Here is a 16105-nt window from a genome sequence, read left to right as displayed (position 1 = left end):
AAGAACTTTCATTTGAAGCAACGTAGGTGGTTCTTCACAGTCAGGACAGTGAGGTTGTGGAATGCACTGCCGGGTGATGTTGTGATGGCTGACTCAGTTAATGCCTTTAAGAATGGCTTGGATGATTTCTTGGACAAGCATAATATCCATGGCTAAGTGATACTAAAATCTACAATTATTATAGATATTGGTATATTTAGTTTCGGTGGGTGTGTTTAGGTATATGCTGGGTTTCATTTGAAGGGGTTGAACTTGATGGACTTTGGTGTGTTTTTCAGTTTGCAGAAGGAATGCTGCCTGCTTTGCTCCTAGATGTACCAAATTATTCTCAAAAGCACAAGCGATTGCTGCGCCAATAGTGGTTAGTGGTTATTTTACATTTTGACCGATTATATACAAAAATATAGCCGATAACCCATATTGTATTATAATTGGATGTTAAAATTATCTATATAATTTGCGAATGTTATTGTTCACAATATCCAGTTAATGGGTTAACTCTCACACCATGTAACGGCCTCTCCTGCGAGTAACTGTAAGATTTGATTTCATATTTAATAAGTATACACTGAATGACTGTTATTAGCACAGCAGATGCTTGAAAAAACACAGTACTTAATAGCATTAAACCTCTTACTGTACAATTCTCAGCTACACCAGGCAGCCCGAGAAGACTCTTCCCATTTCTACACTCATACATACTCTTTTGCAGGCAATCCAAATGCTTATTTAGCCTAGAAAATTGTTTACGTTTGTAGTATTTTGCCTACCTTACCATGAATGCACTCCTAATATTGGGGAAAGTGGCCCAGGGGCATCCAAAAAAAATTAATATCCAAATGAAAAAACCGAGCACCCACGGGCCTTTTTTTTTTCTAGCAGGTTTCTGATGCAAGCTTTAGTCAACACAGTGACTCCGAGGGTATATTTAAGGGGAACCAGGATTATGGTGCTCCTAGTGGTTTGAATTGTGAACCAGAAGAACCTCATAATGAGAAGACCTGTGCCCATTTGTTCCTGGGGTACACAAACCTGCAATATTTCATTCAGTATCATTTTTATTACATGTCCTATATTTTCACTAGGTCCTAGAGTATATTGCATTATGCATTAAATATACTCACTCACTGAGAGCTGATACAAACCCTGTAAGCGAAAATACATTTGAGAAAAATTGCTGCAGGATATCTTTTCCAAAAGGCACTCACCCCATGTGCTGACACCATAAGGTATAATAATGTAAGCTTTAGTTTAATTATGTTCAGTATTGGTTTTAGAAGAGAATTGGAGGCCAACACCTGGAGAAAGCAGCCATACTAGGCAAGAGATTGGAATGCTTGAAAAATGAGACTGAGCTAATAGAGGCATAAATGTAGCGCAAGGGGTTATTGTATAGGATTTCATGCTGTCTGACAAAGAGATTCTATAATAGCTTGGAGGGAAAGTAATTATATACATGTGCAGGGGTTTACTTTGATTTATCAAGTGCTAGCAAAGCACAGAGTATTTTCCAAGCAATGAACACTACAGTTACTAGAGTGCAATAAGTATATATAGCACCACAGCTAAGAAAATTCCAAAAAAGTAAATACATGCTGCAACAAATCTTTTGATTTTGGTCCACCTGCATTAAGAGATGCTAATAAATACACAATTTCTTTTTCTCAATGCACAATAGACTCAAAAAAAAGCTTGTGTGTATGTGTATGTGTGTGTGTGTGTGTGCGTGTTTCTTAAAGGGGACTATCACAAAAAAACACTAAAAAAATAAAGTTTTATATAATGAAAGGGAATGTCATTCTAAGCAATTTATTTTACATTATAATAATAAAGGTCGATGTATGTCTATTGAAATCAGTTTCTGTATGTCCTTTACTACTGTATTTGCTGCACTGGTAGCCCTAACTACAGGTACTGCTATATTCAGTATAGCAGTAGTCACCAATGTATATAGCAGTAGTAGTCAGCTTCATTCCAGCCAGGGCTTTAATTTCCACAATGTATAGCATGTTATCTATTTAGCGGTGTGAAGGAAAAACACAGCAAGGCATTTGAGCAATCAAAGGGTTGTTAAGGGCTGTAAATAGTTTTTTCACCCGAAAACTAATATAATATAATTATATATATTTCATACCTCCCAACTGTCCCGTTTTCTGCAGGATAGACACGATTTTGACAGCTCAGCCCACAGTCCTGAAATGTCCCCAGTTTCTCTTTGATCTCCAGCACTGACACCAGGAAAAGATACAAAGTCTCTGAAACTTAATTGAAATAAGAGGCAACAATTTAAGATATGCAAAGAAACAATTTAAGATAAACAGGTCTATTGGGGAAACTGACGCACAGGGCAACTTCAGCTTCATTAGCAAAACTATTATACCACTTAAAACATGGCCTTAAAACTCCCAGAATGTGTTCAAACTTTCATAACCTGATAAATTTTGTAAAATGGACTTGGTAATAAGGGGTGTGACCATAAAATCGGCGTGATCAAAAAATGACACTGTGCTATTTGCAGCTGATGTTTTTGTCCCTCTTTACTTTTTTCAAATAAAGTAATTTGGAAGGAATGATTTTACATGGCTGGATAAGATACAGGTGCCGCATAGAAGCATTCATAAATCTCACTCATAGAAAAATGGCTTCATCTTTGACTTATCTCTCTTTATTCAACTCAACTTCAGCTCCTCACAGGGAGTGTTTTCTTGTCATTATTGCTACATATATGGAGAGATATCTGTATATTTGTATGTATTTCTGTTTTACTGTATGTATTTCTGAATTATTGAAGTTATTTATTGAAATTTCACAATGTCTGGCAGCTCAGTGATCCTGGAGCACCTGAATAGTTGCAATTGCTACATTTAGTTGATACATTTCTCAGCAGTATCTGTGGGATATTAGCAACTATTACATCAATTCTAACAGCTGCTGGTAATGAAACTCAGAGACAAAGATAACTAATGTATCAACTAAATGTATCAATATAGAACAGTTAAAGAGTTGGTGACCCCTCCCCCTAGAGCTGCTTTCGAAGGGGAAAAATTAAACTTTACACTTCAATATTTGAAAAATGATCACAAATAGAAAATAGAAAGTAATTGGAAAAAGTCTTTATTTTTGGTGAACAATCTGAAACCAACTGAATTGAAAAAAAGTGTTTGAAGGTGAACAACTCCTTTAATTTGCTCCAGTAGTGCAGTGTCTATGCATAAGGACATCTTTCCTGAACTGTTTGTTCTAACGCTACCCATGTGTGTTGGCAATTTTATGGGCCTATAGTCTAAAACAACTGGGATCTAATTCTGGTTCCTATATGGAGTCTTCTTAATATTATTATTTTATAACTTCTTAGGGTAGGACTCCACGAGCGGTTTGTCGCGATCCGACACGCTGCAACAAAATGCATGCGAATTGTTGCATGCGACAAAAATAAGGTAAGATATAGAATTGTCACATGGTGTTGCAGCGTTGATCCGACGCGACACGCGACACTACTGTCGGATGCAGTCGGATTGCGTCGGATCAACACTGCGACACCATGCAACAATTCTATCTCTAACCTTATTTTCTCTAAAATCACTCGTGGAGTCCTACCCTTAAACTCTTTTGACTAAAACTTTAATTGTAACACCTGATCATCAGTCAGCTGATATATAGAAAAGGACTGCACCCATCATGCAGACTAGCTGTTTAGCCCATTAACAGACTGTTTGAGGATTTGTCTGGTTGAGGCGCCACTATCAATTGCTCATGGCACAATACATGCAACAGAACTTTAAATTTAAGAGTCACTGGGGCTCATTTATTAACGCAGCGCAGCGCTAAAAAGAGCGCAGTGGCCAGACATTTGCCCAGCGCATGCGAGTATTTAATAATGTAGCGCACGATACCTTAACAGTGCGATTTGTGCGCTAATGTAGACACAAGACAGGTGCGACGTGTGAAACTGCGTATCAGCTGTCGCAGTGCTTATAATAAATTGTGCACACAGGAAGATACCGCAAAGGTAAGGATTAGTTGTGCTCATGTATGAATGCGCTGCTTTAATTAGTTGCATCACATATTGCGCATATTGCGTTCACTTAGACGCATCTGCATTTGTTTCTGTGCTAATATTTGTTTGGTTGCAAAGGTGTTTAGCCTACCTGATACCCTTAAAGGAACCTTGGTCAATATAAACATGTTGGGTGGAAGGCGTGGTTAATATGCACTTTACAAGGGTTGTTCATCTTGAATATACTAGCGCAGCTGGGCAGGAATGCGCATTTTGAAGAGCGTTACTATTACGCCACGAAGAGGCAGGCGTAAAAATTGTGGTGCTGTTGACCGGGTGCAGTTTTGCACATATACAGACGCAAATCTGCGACGGCCGCAGTGCAAGCGCATTGTAGCCACGCCCACAGCCACGCCCCTAACAACCACGGCATCGGTTGCGACATAAATGCCCAATCTTTTGCGCAATGCGCATAAACAAAACCATCGCAAAAGCTCTGTGTTATGCGCAATATCACGCAAATATATTAGCGATCACGCTTGTGATGGCGCAGACAACCTTTTGCGTCCACTTATGCGCTGCGCTGCTTTAATAAATGAGCCCCACTGTTTGTTCTAGAAAGTTGAAAATGGATAAAAAGCTCTCTGTAGACTCAATATCCAGATTATGCTTCTTATGTCTGGGTAATAGAAGTCTTCTCTTTATCATCCGAGAATTAAATGGTCATTACCCACAAAAATAGATATTGCACATGCGAAATGACAAAAACAAACAAAATTAATATTACACCAGAATTGGTAACTTGCTAGTATGGCATTAATTTTACTATATTTCCTCTAGCAATGTATGTTTCTTTTGCAACATCTTCTCATTCTTGTGCACAATGCCAATTTACAGTACATCCTTTTAACCTTGCTCATGCTCAAGGTCGTGGAAGGTTTATACTAGCTGCAAAGGCAGAGAGCACCTTCAGTGTGTTTACAAGGGCAATTATCATATTGTCTGGATTAGTGCCAATTTAGACTTCTCCTTATAAGGGTAGTAGGTTTAACCCTTTATAACAAGAAGAAGTTACAACAACATATGTTTTTAAAGGGATACTGTCATCGGAAAATATGTTTTTTTCAAAACGCATCAGTTAATAGTGCTACTCCAGCAGAATTCTGCACTGAAATCCATTTCTCAAAAAAGCAAACAGATTTTTTTATATTCAATTTTGAATTCTGACATGGGGCTATGCGACCATTCGATAATCGAAGTACTGTCTCTTTAAAAAACTTCGACCCCCTAGTTCGCTATCTAAAACCTACCGAAGTCAATGTAAGCCTATGGGGAAGGTCCCCATAGGCTTTCCTAAGTTTTTTTGATCAAAGGATATTCCTTCGATCGTTGGATTAAAATCCTTCGAATCGAACGATTCGAAGGATTTAATCGTTCAATCGAAGAAATAATCCTTCGATCGTTCGATCGTACTATCTGCACTAAATCCTTCGACTTCAATATTCGAAGTCGAAGGATTTTAATTCCCAGTCGAATATCGAGGGTTAATTAACCCTCGATATTCGACCCTTGGTGAATCGGCCCCTAAACTAACATGTAAGAGTGTGATGACTTGAAGTGTAATTATAATAATTTTTTTTATTTAAAAAGCAAATCTTTTATAAAAGTGTATTGCAGAAAGTATTTTCTATAAAGAATATTTAAGTAACATCCATATAATCTCCAGCAACAAAAATTGGCAACAGAATGGGCTATATGGAAGTTTGTCAAATTTCTACCCAATTTTGGCTGAATATCACCAGAATATCACCAGCCTATGAAGCCTAAAGTTGGTGAAAGTATAGTAAAGTGAAGCTAGGATCAACAATAATTAAAGGAACAACAATACCAAAAAAGGAAAGCATTTTAAAGTAATGTATTGTTGCCCAGCAATGGTACAACTGATGTATTTGCTTCAGAACCTCTACTATAGTACTATACTATATAAACAAGTTGCTCTGTAGCCATGGGGGCAGCCATTCAAAGCTGAAAAAGTAAATAGATAAGCTCTATAGAATACAAAGGGAATCATCAGAGCTTATTTGTTATGTACTGTGTATCCTGTGTTGAATGGCCCCCATGGCTACACAGAAGCTTGTTCATATAAATCATAGTAGTGTTTCTGAAGCAAAAACTAAACTTTTACCAGTGCAAGACAACAGTACATTATATTGTCAAGCCTTTAAAGCACTTTCATTGTTTTGTGTTTCTGTTCCTTTAAGTGGAAAAGTAGCCACCCAATTTACTGGTGTGGATCACCCAGTGCTGAGTGTTGTGTGCAAAAAAAATTCAAATAAAACGCACCCTCACTCCGGAATAGCAACACCCAAGTCTAACATCACTATGTGCAATGCTAAGGGTAAGCTTGGGTAGTGGTAAAAGTTTTTGCTATTGGACTTTGGTGCAATGAAAAATTAACACCATTTGGTAGTCTACAGATGCCAGCAGAAAAGTACCTTCCTGAAAAGTTTGGTATGGGGGGTTTACATTTGGACTGTTGTGGTTGTTCACCTTCCTAACAATTTCTTCATTGCAGTTTTTTTAGATTGTTCTCCAGAAATCCAAAATTTAAGTTTAAAGCTGAATGTTCCTGACTTTGGTGTTTGAGTCTGGCAGCTCAGTAATTCAGGCACCAACTCTAAACTGTTCAATTTTGCAACATTGAGTTGATACATTTCTCTGCAGCATCTCTGGAGTATTAGCAACTATTGTATCAATTCTAACAGCTGCCTGTAATGAAACCCAGAGATTCTGCTCTGCAGGGACAAAGATATGAAATGTATCAACTAAATAGTATCAATTCAGAACAGTTTACAGGGTCGGTGACCCCCCCCCCAGAGCTGCTTTAGAAGGTGAAATATTACACTTTACAATTCAATAGTAGAAAAACACTACACATAGACAATAGAAAGTAATTGGAAAAAGTCGTTATTTCTGGTGATCTATCTGAAAATAAATAGTTGTTTGAAGGTGAACAACCCCTTTAAGCTAAAACAACTTTTTTTTTGTGAAAACAAAGCTTAATGTTACAGTGGAAGCAAATCCTACCAACAATGTTCCAACATCTAGTGGCAAAGCTTCCCAGAAGAGTAAGTTCATAGCAGCAAAGGGAAGTCCAACGCCATATTAATACATTGTACTACTGACTATCAAAACATCCTCTTATTGTTGTAGTACAGTAACATTTGGGTGGAGCAACACTGCTATAGAAGGTTTGTATCTACTCTTATTTATGAAGTTTAGGTAAAAGTTGTAAATTAAACTGCAGTACTTTATAAACTTATAAATGGCTAAGTCTGACATTAGACAAATGCTGGTATTATGCATGAAAGTAAAGTGCTACAGTATATAGAAGACAGATCATCTGAATTACTGTCCTTGTAAAGGGGAAAAATTCTTAATGCTTTATGTAATGAAAATGCTTCGTTTTTCTATAGCAGTTTACCTTCTTGTATTCATTAAAACATGAAAGATGTCAGATCCTTTCCTTCCTATTCTCTTGTTAACTAATCACAATTCTCAACATTCAGTTGATATACTGGGCAAGGAATGGTGACATATGTGAGATGTGCTTTGAGCCACCAGCTACAGCGAACAGTAATTTCCAGCCTTGTCTATAAAGCAATGGAGCCATGAGCTGTGAACATTGCCTCACTGGCATCCACTGTTCTGGCAAGAGGCATCACAAGACAACAGGGGGTGTGAACACCAAAGGATGTTATCTAAATTGAGTAATAAATCACTTAGCACTCTGTTTATCAAATTCACTCATGTAAGCATGAAAGGATCTGCCAGTGGTTATTATAATCTATCTTACATCCTTTTTTTTCTTATTTTACTAAGTTCAACACTTTGATACACATTCTCAGCCACAAAATATGCCTATATGCCTATGAAGCTTATATATATATATATATATATATATATATATATATATATATATATATATATATATATAATGAGTTTTAAATACATCATGAATACGATCATCTCCTTCCAAATAGATAGTAGTGTTAAATGTAACCAATAAGCTTCTGGCTCCACCATATATAGTCACATCTGTGCACTAAACTCAGTACCACCTCTGTATTCCATAGGACACTATGAATGTGCTACAGGCCATGCTAGATATAAAAAGAGAGAGATTATGAAAGGAAGGTAGAAAGATACGCAGGCAGGCTGATGTTTTAAAGTGAAGTTGTTCGGTAAATACACAATTAGGAGTGTCCCTTTCATTTATAAATTACAATCTGTGATATGAGAATGAATGTTTACAAGCTAATAAAGAATGGGAATTTTACATTACATAAGCAACCCTCAGTATACATACAGTACCAATACAGCTAGCTTAGCTCACACAAGGCAAATCCTAGGCCTATGAATATTTTGTTTAAGCCAAATAGAAAAGACTGTAAAAGACCAGGGCTCTACTGGTCTAAAACAGAGAGCAAAGCATGGAAGGAATCCTTCCTTCCCAAACAGCCCCCTAGACATTAATCCCATACACCAAAAGACAAGCAGAACACACATTACAGATGTCAGAGCTTTGCTTCAAACCAATTTCTCCTAACAAAACCGCTCCTCTGAAACATAAATTAGCTGCGGCGTTAGACAGCAGCCTACCAGTGCCATAAATAAGGGGAAACCATAACGCCACCATAAAGAGAGTGGAAAAGCCACGAAATGAAAGGACGCAAGCAAAACAACATCACAAAACCAGTATATTTCAGCTGCACTCACATATAAGCATAATGCCCATTCTCCCCCTGGGTGACGTATATCTCAGAAGATTTTATTAGACTAGAAAACAGAAGTGTACAGTATTACAGTGCAGGCTGCCATAAAAGCAGTTTATTCCTTTCCTTGATATATATCACATCCAAGGAACAAAAACAGCTAGTGGTAATAGAAGAATGAAGCAAACGGTTGGGATAGCAGTGACAGACAACTTCCTTCATGCTTTCTTACATCCGTATTTAAAGACTTGGAAAAGCCGTTTGTCCGAGAAAGATGAATCTGTAAATAAATCTGGTGGCACTTGTACAAAAATCTGTTCTTTATTGACCAATATGTTTTTTTTAACCATATTAAATTCCTATTATTGGTTTCATAACAGTAAAATCAGAAATGCACCATCCATATCTGCAAAAATGTAATATGAAATTACAGGTGGCTTCAAATGAAAAGTGGCTGGGGTGAGTTGAGTTTTCTTGAACCTGCCCAGACATATTCGTCCATCCACGGGAATCCTCAGCAACCTGCATTGTTTCCTTTTCAACTGTTCTGACTGTGTAGTATGCAAGAAGCATCCTGCTGACTAGGCGGAAATGCACTGGGACTGACATCAAGTGAACAGAGCACTTTAAAGCACAGTATACAAAGAAAGCAGCAGGAATACATAAAGGACTGAGTTGCATGTGTCTTTTAGTCACCAGGCAGATATGCAGGCACAACAGTATAATATATATATATATATATCAATTTTGCATGGCATCTTATGCTTATAAGGGGCAGGTGTACACTCTGAATCCTCTACGACTACCAGCTATCAGAACTGGCTCAAGAATGTGAGAATGCTTCCAGAATGTTAAAGCCTGTTTGGGGATCATAATGAACAGGGTTACTTCCCCTTTAAAATAATGTGTGCTTGCAGCACAACACAGGGTGGCTTTCAGATTCAGTTACTTACTTAGCAAATTGCATGCAGAAAACAAGATGATAATCCTTACATGGAACTGTAGATATATGTGCTTGTAAATATATACGGTAGACCATTGCATGTACCGCTCTCACACATGCAATCGACGCACAATGAGAAATACCCAGGCTTTGTAATATCATCAAAGGCATCTAGGAGAATTGCTGTATTATTTAATTTTGGAATGGTTTGCAGGCTCCTCAGCAGCAAAGGGTGACTGCTGAATTACTTATTCAAGAATTTGCTCCTCCCATTTTCTCAGTGCCTGCGTGTGTATTTGCATGTGTGTGTGTGTGTGTGTGTGTGCGAGAGCATGTGCATTATTAGTCTCTGAAATGAAGTGATAAAGTACACCCAGAGTATTACAGTTGATCTCACCTCATGCCCTAGGCTTTGCAAATCTTGGGAAAGATTATAGATGCATGGCGCCGCTTCTGATATTTGAAGCAAGAATACTTTATAACTGAAATCTGTCTTCTCCGGGGGATGAAAGCCAAACAAATTTAAGGATTAAATCACACAGAGGTATAATCCCACAGGAAAACCTGCTTCAGTTATTATGATTATGTGGTGATGAGATGAAGGCAGAGCAGTTGTGAATACCATTGCAGAAGGAAATACATTTTTTTCTTTGCTTTCGTATAGTGGATTATCAGGCATTTTTACTATGAATAATAAACTCCATAGATATATCCTTGCTTTGGATATATTTATTTTTAGGAATGATTGTGATTGATAGATAGATAGATAGATAGATAGATAGATAGATGATAGATAGATAGATAGATAGATAGATAGATGATAGATATATAATGTATACACATATACAGATATAGGATCCGTTATCCGGAAAAGTGTTATCCAGAAAGCTCCGAATTACGGTAAGTTTATTTTCTATAGAAAAAAAATATACCAGAGGGCACTTGTAAACAAACATATGTATAGAATCGGTAGACTTACCAACAACTATGTAAAATAGGTCAGTTTGAATAACTTTCAACCCAAATGCATCTCTATTTCATTAAATTTCCTTAAAAATGGATGCAGAGGTATTAATGATGATGTTACTTCAATTTAAGTTTGTCCCGGCATTTAATCCACTTGTCCCCATCAGCAAGACACTGTGGTGTGCATCCCTGACTCTGGTACAATGTTGTTTGCAACCTTGGGGAAGTCCTTTTATATCTATGATGCTTTGGCATCAAAATTTCAATGGTAACATTTATCCACATGAACTGGTTCATGAACTGATAACAAAAGCAAATTTGCACCAGTGCAATAACCTATAGCAACCTACTACTGGTCACCCCTGACTAATCTACTACAGGAAGCCTACATTAGTAAATGACCTCAGTGTTTCTCCAAATGTTGAATATACAAACCATATGCATAAACAACACTAAAGAAGCCAAATAGAAGAATAGAGGATTTAACACTTGCAGGAGTCATTATGTAAATATCCGCTTTGTTTCTCTGGCCTAATATCCTTTTGCAAAGCAAATTGCAGTTAAAGATTTTACAGCTTCTACCATGTACTCCTGTACCTGTGCTGTTTATCAGCTATTCACCTTCATACTGTCTGTTCTGTGGCAATATTCACATACTGCAACAGGCAATTAGTGTTCTGGTCTCTTCCTATTTTTATACCACCCAGAAACTTCCTTAGGTATTGCATGCAAGGTCTTTGTATGTAGATGAGTTTTAGGTCTTATTACATTTAGCATAAATCTCCTTCACCTTGACTTAAAGGTCTGATTTTGTATTCAACCCTTTAGAGAAAGAGAACTCTCTACAGTTTTTCAGAACTGCAGTCTAATAGGTATATCTGCAGTAGAAAGCATGTATGCATATACTGTACTTTCCGGAGCAGCTTGTGGGTGGATCATTGAGGCCATACAATGTATGAGAGTCTCTGGACATTAGGCTTCTATGCTAATCGAAGTGAGGAATTGATTAGCGTGCTGTAAAACATACATCTGTGTATAGGATTCTGTGTTACGGCTTCAAGGTCTGTTAGCTCAGTCAAGTTGTCATTGGCAATTAAATGGCCTAGGGGAGAATGGATATTGTCTCCAATTATGCCAGCAATCGGCTTTCACACTTCATTAATAATAAAAGATACCTTATCCATATAGGCAAAGATCTGCAAATGTGCAAATGATCTGTTTAGTCCTTAGTGGGTCAAACTGCATCTTCTTAATTTTTTTGCACTTCAACTTAATTTGCTGAAATTTATACCCATATGGATTAAGAAGTATAACTTTCATGTAACCTTTCTGTGAAGAGAGAGAGAGAGAGAGAGAGAGAGAGAGAGAGAGAGAGAGAGAGAGAGAGAGAGGAAATGTTGGGCTACTTGGGGGTTCTAGTTCAAAAACAGACTAAAGTAGATAAATTAAGGATTTCTGACCTAAAGGACTGAAACAGATTAAATATTAACACTCTAGCTTACTGCCTATAAAGTCTCAACATTATGGAAAGTGAGGGACAATTTTTACATGGGTCCCAAACACTTTAGAACTGGAGATACATAAAATGAAGATAAAGGAATGAAAAAACAACATAAGAAGGTGAAACATGAAAATTTAAACCTAATAAAAAGGTACAAATAGAAAGCAAAAAAAAATAAAAATGTAAAAAATTGTCTTTATTTTTGTTGAAAATGACTGAATTGAAAAAAGTATTGGAAAGTGAACAACCCCTTTAAGTGTGTTTCCCAGGGCAAATTCTTTCTCCTAAACAACCTACTAATTTAGTGACAAGTGAATTGTGAAATAATAGCACCAACTGTAGAATCTTCTACTTTGCGCAAAACTAGTCACCAAGGTGACACTGAAACAATTATTATTAGGAAGTTACATTAAATGAAGTTCAGCTTCTCTGTGTGAAATGTTAGGATAAACTGGTTTGCACCTGAGAGTTTGAAACCATTCAGTATATGGGCATGCTTTTTTTCAGCTAATCAAGGGCATTTAAGTGGCATCCATTTATTAGAACTTAAGTCATTAGAGACCATTCATTGTAAAGCTTTGAGAGATCTGGGGCTAACTCAGCCATGTGAATACCCTCCAAATGGATGACTGTGTCCGTCTTTGGAGACCTCATCTGATGAAGAATATTAATAACTGGAGACTATTCAAAGAAAGGTTAGAGGAATATGTAATGAGAGGATGGTTATTTGCTTTAGGAGCTTTCGGTTTCATGATAGAGAGAATTAGAGAGAAAATATTGAACTAATTGAACCAGGTTGCTTTCCCAAATGAGCCATGGTCTATGGAGTGATCACGTGCTCCAGGGTCCACACACTATATCCCTTGCATCTTAGTCTTGTTGTTCTTCAAGAGAAGCACAGTGATCATTACTGCATTTTTGCAATGTTGCTTCCCTGCTGGCAAAGTAATGCCACGGAGTCCAATGTTAGAAAAGCCATTGTAAGAATGCATTATATACAGGAAATAACTTTCTACACATAAATAAATATACCGATGTACAAGATGGCCTTTCTTGGCTGATGAATACAGTTTGCTTGTTAAAACTAATAAGAATGCATTATGGGTCCGTTTTATTTATCACACTTCTACATTGGACAAGAAGAGGTTAATGATGCCAAATCCCTCAAGTGTAACCTTTGCTACATCATATTTCTGTTCATCCTGAAGAAAAAAATGTGAAGAAGCTGTTTCCGTTGCAACAAATAAAAAAGGAACATAAATTCCCGACAACTGGATTTTTCTCCATGTACCACAAGCATTCCAGTACTTGTATGTGGTTGTGTAAATGTGTTTGCTTTTAATTGCTGAAAGCTTAACTGGTTTTCTAGAATACATTTGCTTGCCATTTAGCTAATCACAGAAATAAGTGGTATATTATTACCTTATTTTTTTCTTAATAACCTTCCTTTTCCTCAGGGTGAAATCTCTCTTTATTATGACCTTGTTATGTGTACAGCCAAGAACAGTTATAAGTTTTGTATTATTTCTGCTGTTTAGGTGTATTCTGACTTTTACATTTAAATCAAAAAGCTCCCAACATGTACCAATGGTGCCTGACAGTGACCATGTTCTGCCAGGCAATTTCAGCTTAGCATAGACCAATGGGCTGGAAGCAGTTAAGGGTGAGCGAGACTGCATTATTAATGCAATAGAGAAATACAGTATACAATGGAGGTGTAGAAAAGGTTGAAAAGGGACATTGCTGTACAATTCATTTTGCTGGGTAATGTTAGACAAGTTAGCTGTGTAAAAGGAACGTAGAAAAGAGACTTGAAAGGAGCAGCATATCTCAATGGAACAAAAAGGTTGGTTGGAAAAGATATGCAGTTGGTAACTAAGCTTAAAAAATCAGAATTGGGTGCAGCATTTTAGCATCTCCAACAATTACACTGAATGTGGAACTGAAAGCTAAAAACAGCACAGCCTTGGAAATAAGGCAACACTTGGCTCGAAATACAGGTTACATTTTTTAAAAAGAACCCCAAGCTTCTCGCAGGTACAGTTCTCTTTGCAGAACACTTCCCAAGTTTCTTATGAAAACAATAGTAACTTTATAAAGCGAATAACTCAACGTAGTCATGTCGATGCTGTAAAGTCTTTCTAACAAGCCGTTCTGGCTCTGTTTATGACATCAGGAACAAGCAGCTAAGTAAAATAAGAACACTCTTCTTGTGCTGATCTCAAGGGATCGTTTAGATCCAAGCAGAGTGTTCCTTTCACTGCCTCCAATATTTCTTTATTCAGAAAGCAGTAGATTTCAACCTTTTCCCCTATAACTTCCAGAAAAAGAAATTCCATGCTGCCCCCTGCTTTGCTTCCTGTGGTCCACAGTCCTGTGCAATATAGAGCTTTTCCCTTAGCTAAAGGCCAAATACTAAGTACTCACATAGCACTGTTACCTGGCAGACAAGCAAGGGAGTCACTCAGGAACTGGACAAACAGTTATTAGATTCAACCAATCACTATTTGACTCCCTTGCTTGTCTACTGAATAACAGTGCGGTGCAAGCAGTATGCTTGGTATTAGCAGTTCAGTAGAGGACAACCTGAATGCAGAGGATAATCCTTAAAAATGGAGAGCAAGAAAAAAAACAGAACACAAGATAAACATGGACAAAGAAAACAAATGGGTGCAAGGGTCTAGAGAAAATTAAAACGGGGAAAAGGAGAAAGGGAGAAAAGCAGACAGCAGAAAAGAAGGGGATCATAAGGTCAAAATTACAGTAAAGGAGGAAGGAGGTTGAATGCTTAAAGTGGAGGAAATGGAATGATAGAAAGGAGAAAATGAGAGCTTGAAAATATTGTAGAGAAGCAGATGTACACAGAAAAGGATAGAAGTAGGACAACAAGAAGGGGACAAATACTAAATAAAAAGCGTGTAGCAAAAGAAATATAGTACAAGAGACCAAGCCTACATAAAGTCTGAATTTATGGTGCTACTAGACAAGAGAATGGCAAGAAGCTTACACATCTGTAGTGAGCCTAGCGACAAAAAAGTGCTGGTGTAAGGTTTACTTGCCCTTCAAACCCCATTCTTTGAATACAGTTTGATACTGGCTCCTTGAAAATTGGTAATTGCAAGACTTGTCTGCGTGTAAGGAAAGCCGTAATTTCTAATTCAGGCTTCCATGAGTGAAGTTCTAAGATTATTTGGCCTTTTTTGTCCAATCCAAATTAACCATCATAATCTATTCTTTAGCCGAACAAAAAAAAAATCAATAAATGCATACATATTATAAATATGTATACAGCATCTCTGGATTTAGCTTTACTAGCTATTCCAACCCAAAGTGTATTCGCATGTCTCCATAACCCTCTCTATGTCTCCTCCTAACATAACAAAGACACCAGTGCATCGTGTCATTGTGAGCCAGCCACCAGCTCACGCCTCACACATTTTATTTCCTTTCATAGCTCTGTTTGCAGATACCGTCGGGTCTCTACAGAGTAATTTACTGGCAGAATCCCTCCCCGAATCCAAGCTGTAAAAACAGCTGAGAGCGTAAATAATTCATGCAGACAATATGACTTTTTTATGTAAATTTGGTGCATTAACCCTCTATTATAATGATGGACTGCAGATATGGGGTGATGCCGGCTTGGTAAGAGCTAATGGATGGCCGCCATAAATTCACTGCACATTTTATTGTGTTGCTGGAAATTGTGCCTTCAGGCTATGCTGTTTACTTTTATGTAAAACTCCGGCTTTCCTAAATATTACAAATATTTTACATCCAACTCCTCAGTTTTTGGGCTAAGCTTCAGAAAAAAGAGGTCTCTTGCTGCTCACTCACAGTAATATTCACAGTAAATTCTTATCCAAGGGTAATAATATTGATTACAAAAGATATTTTTTTCTGGTTGAAAGCATGTGTGGACTTTG

This window comes from Xenopus laevis, chromosome 2S (genome assembly GCF_017654675.1).
Source record: "Xenopus laevis strain J_2021 chromosome 2S, Xenopus_laevis_v10.1, whole genome shotgun sequence".
Taxonomy (NCBI): Eukaryota; Metazoa; Chordata; class Amphibia; order Anura; family Pipidae; genus Xenopus; species Xenopus laevis.
Note: the sequence above shows the minus strand (reverse complement) of the source record.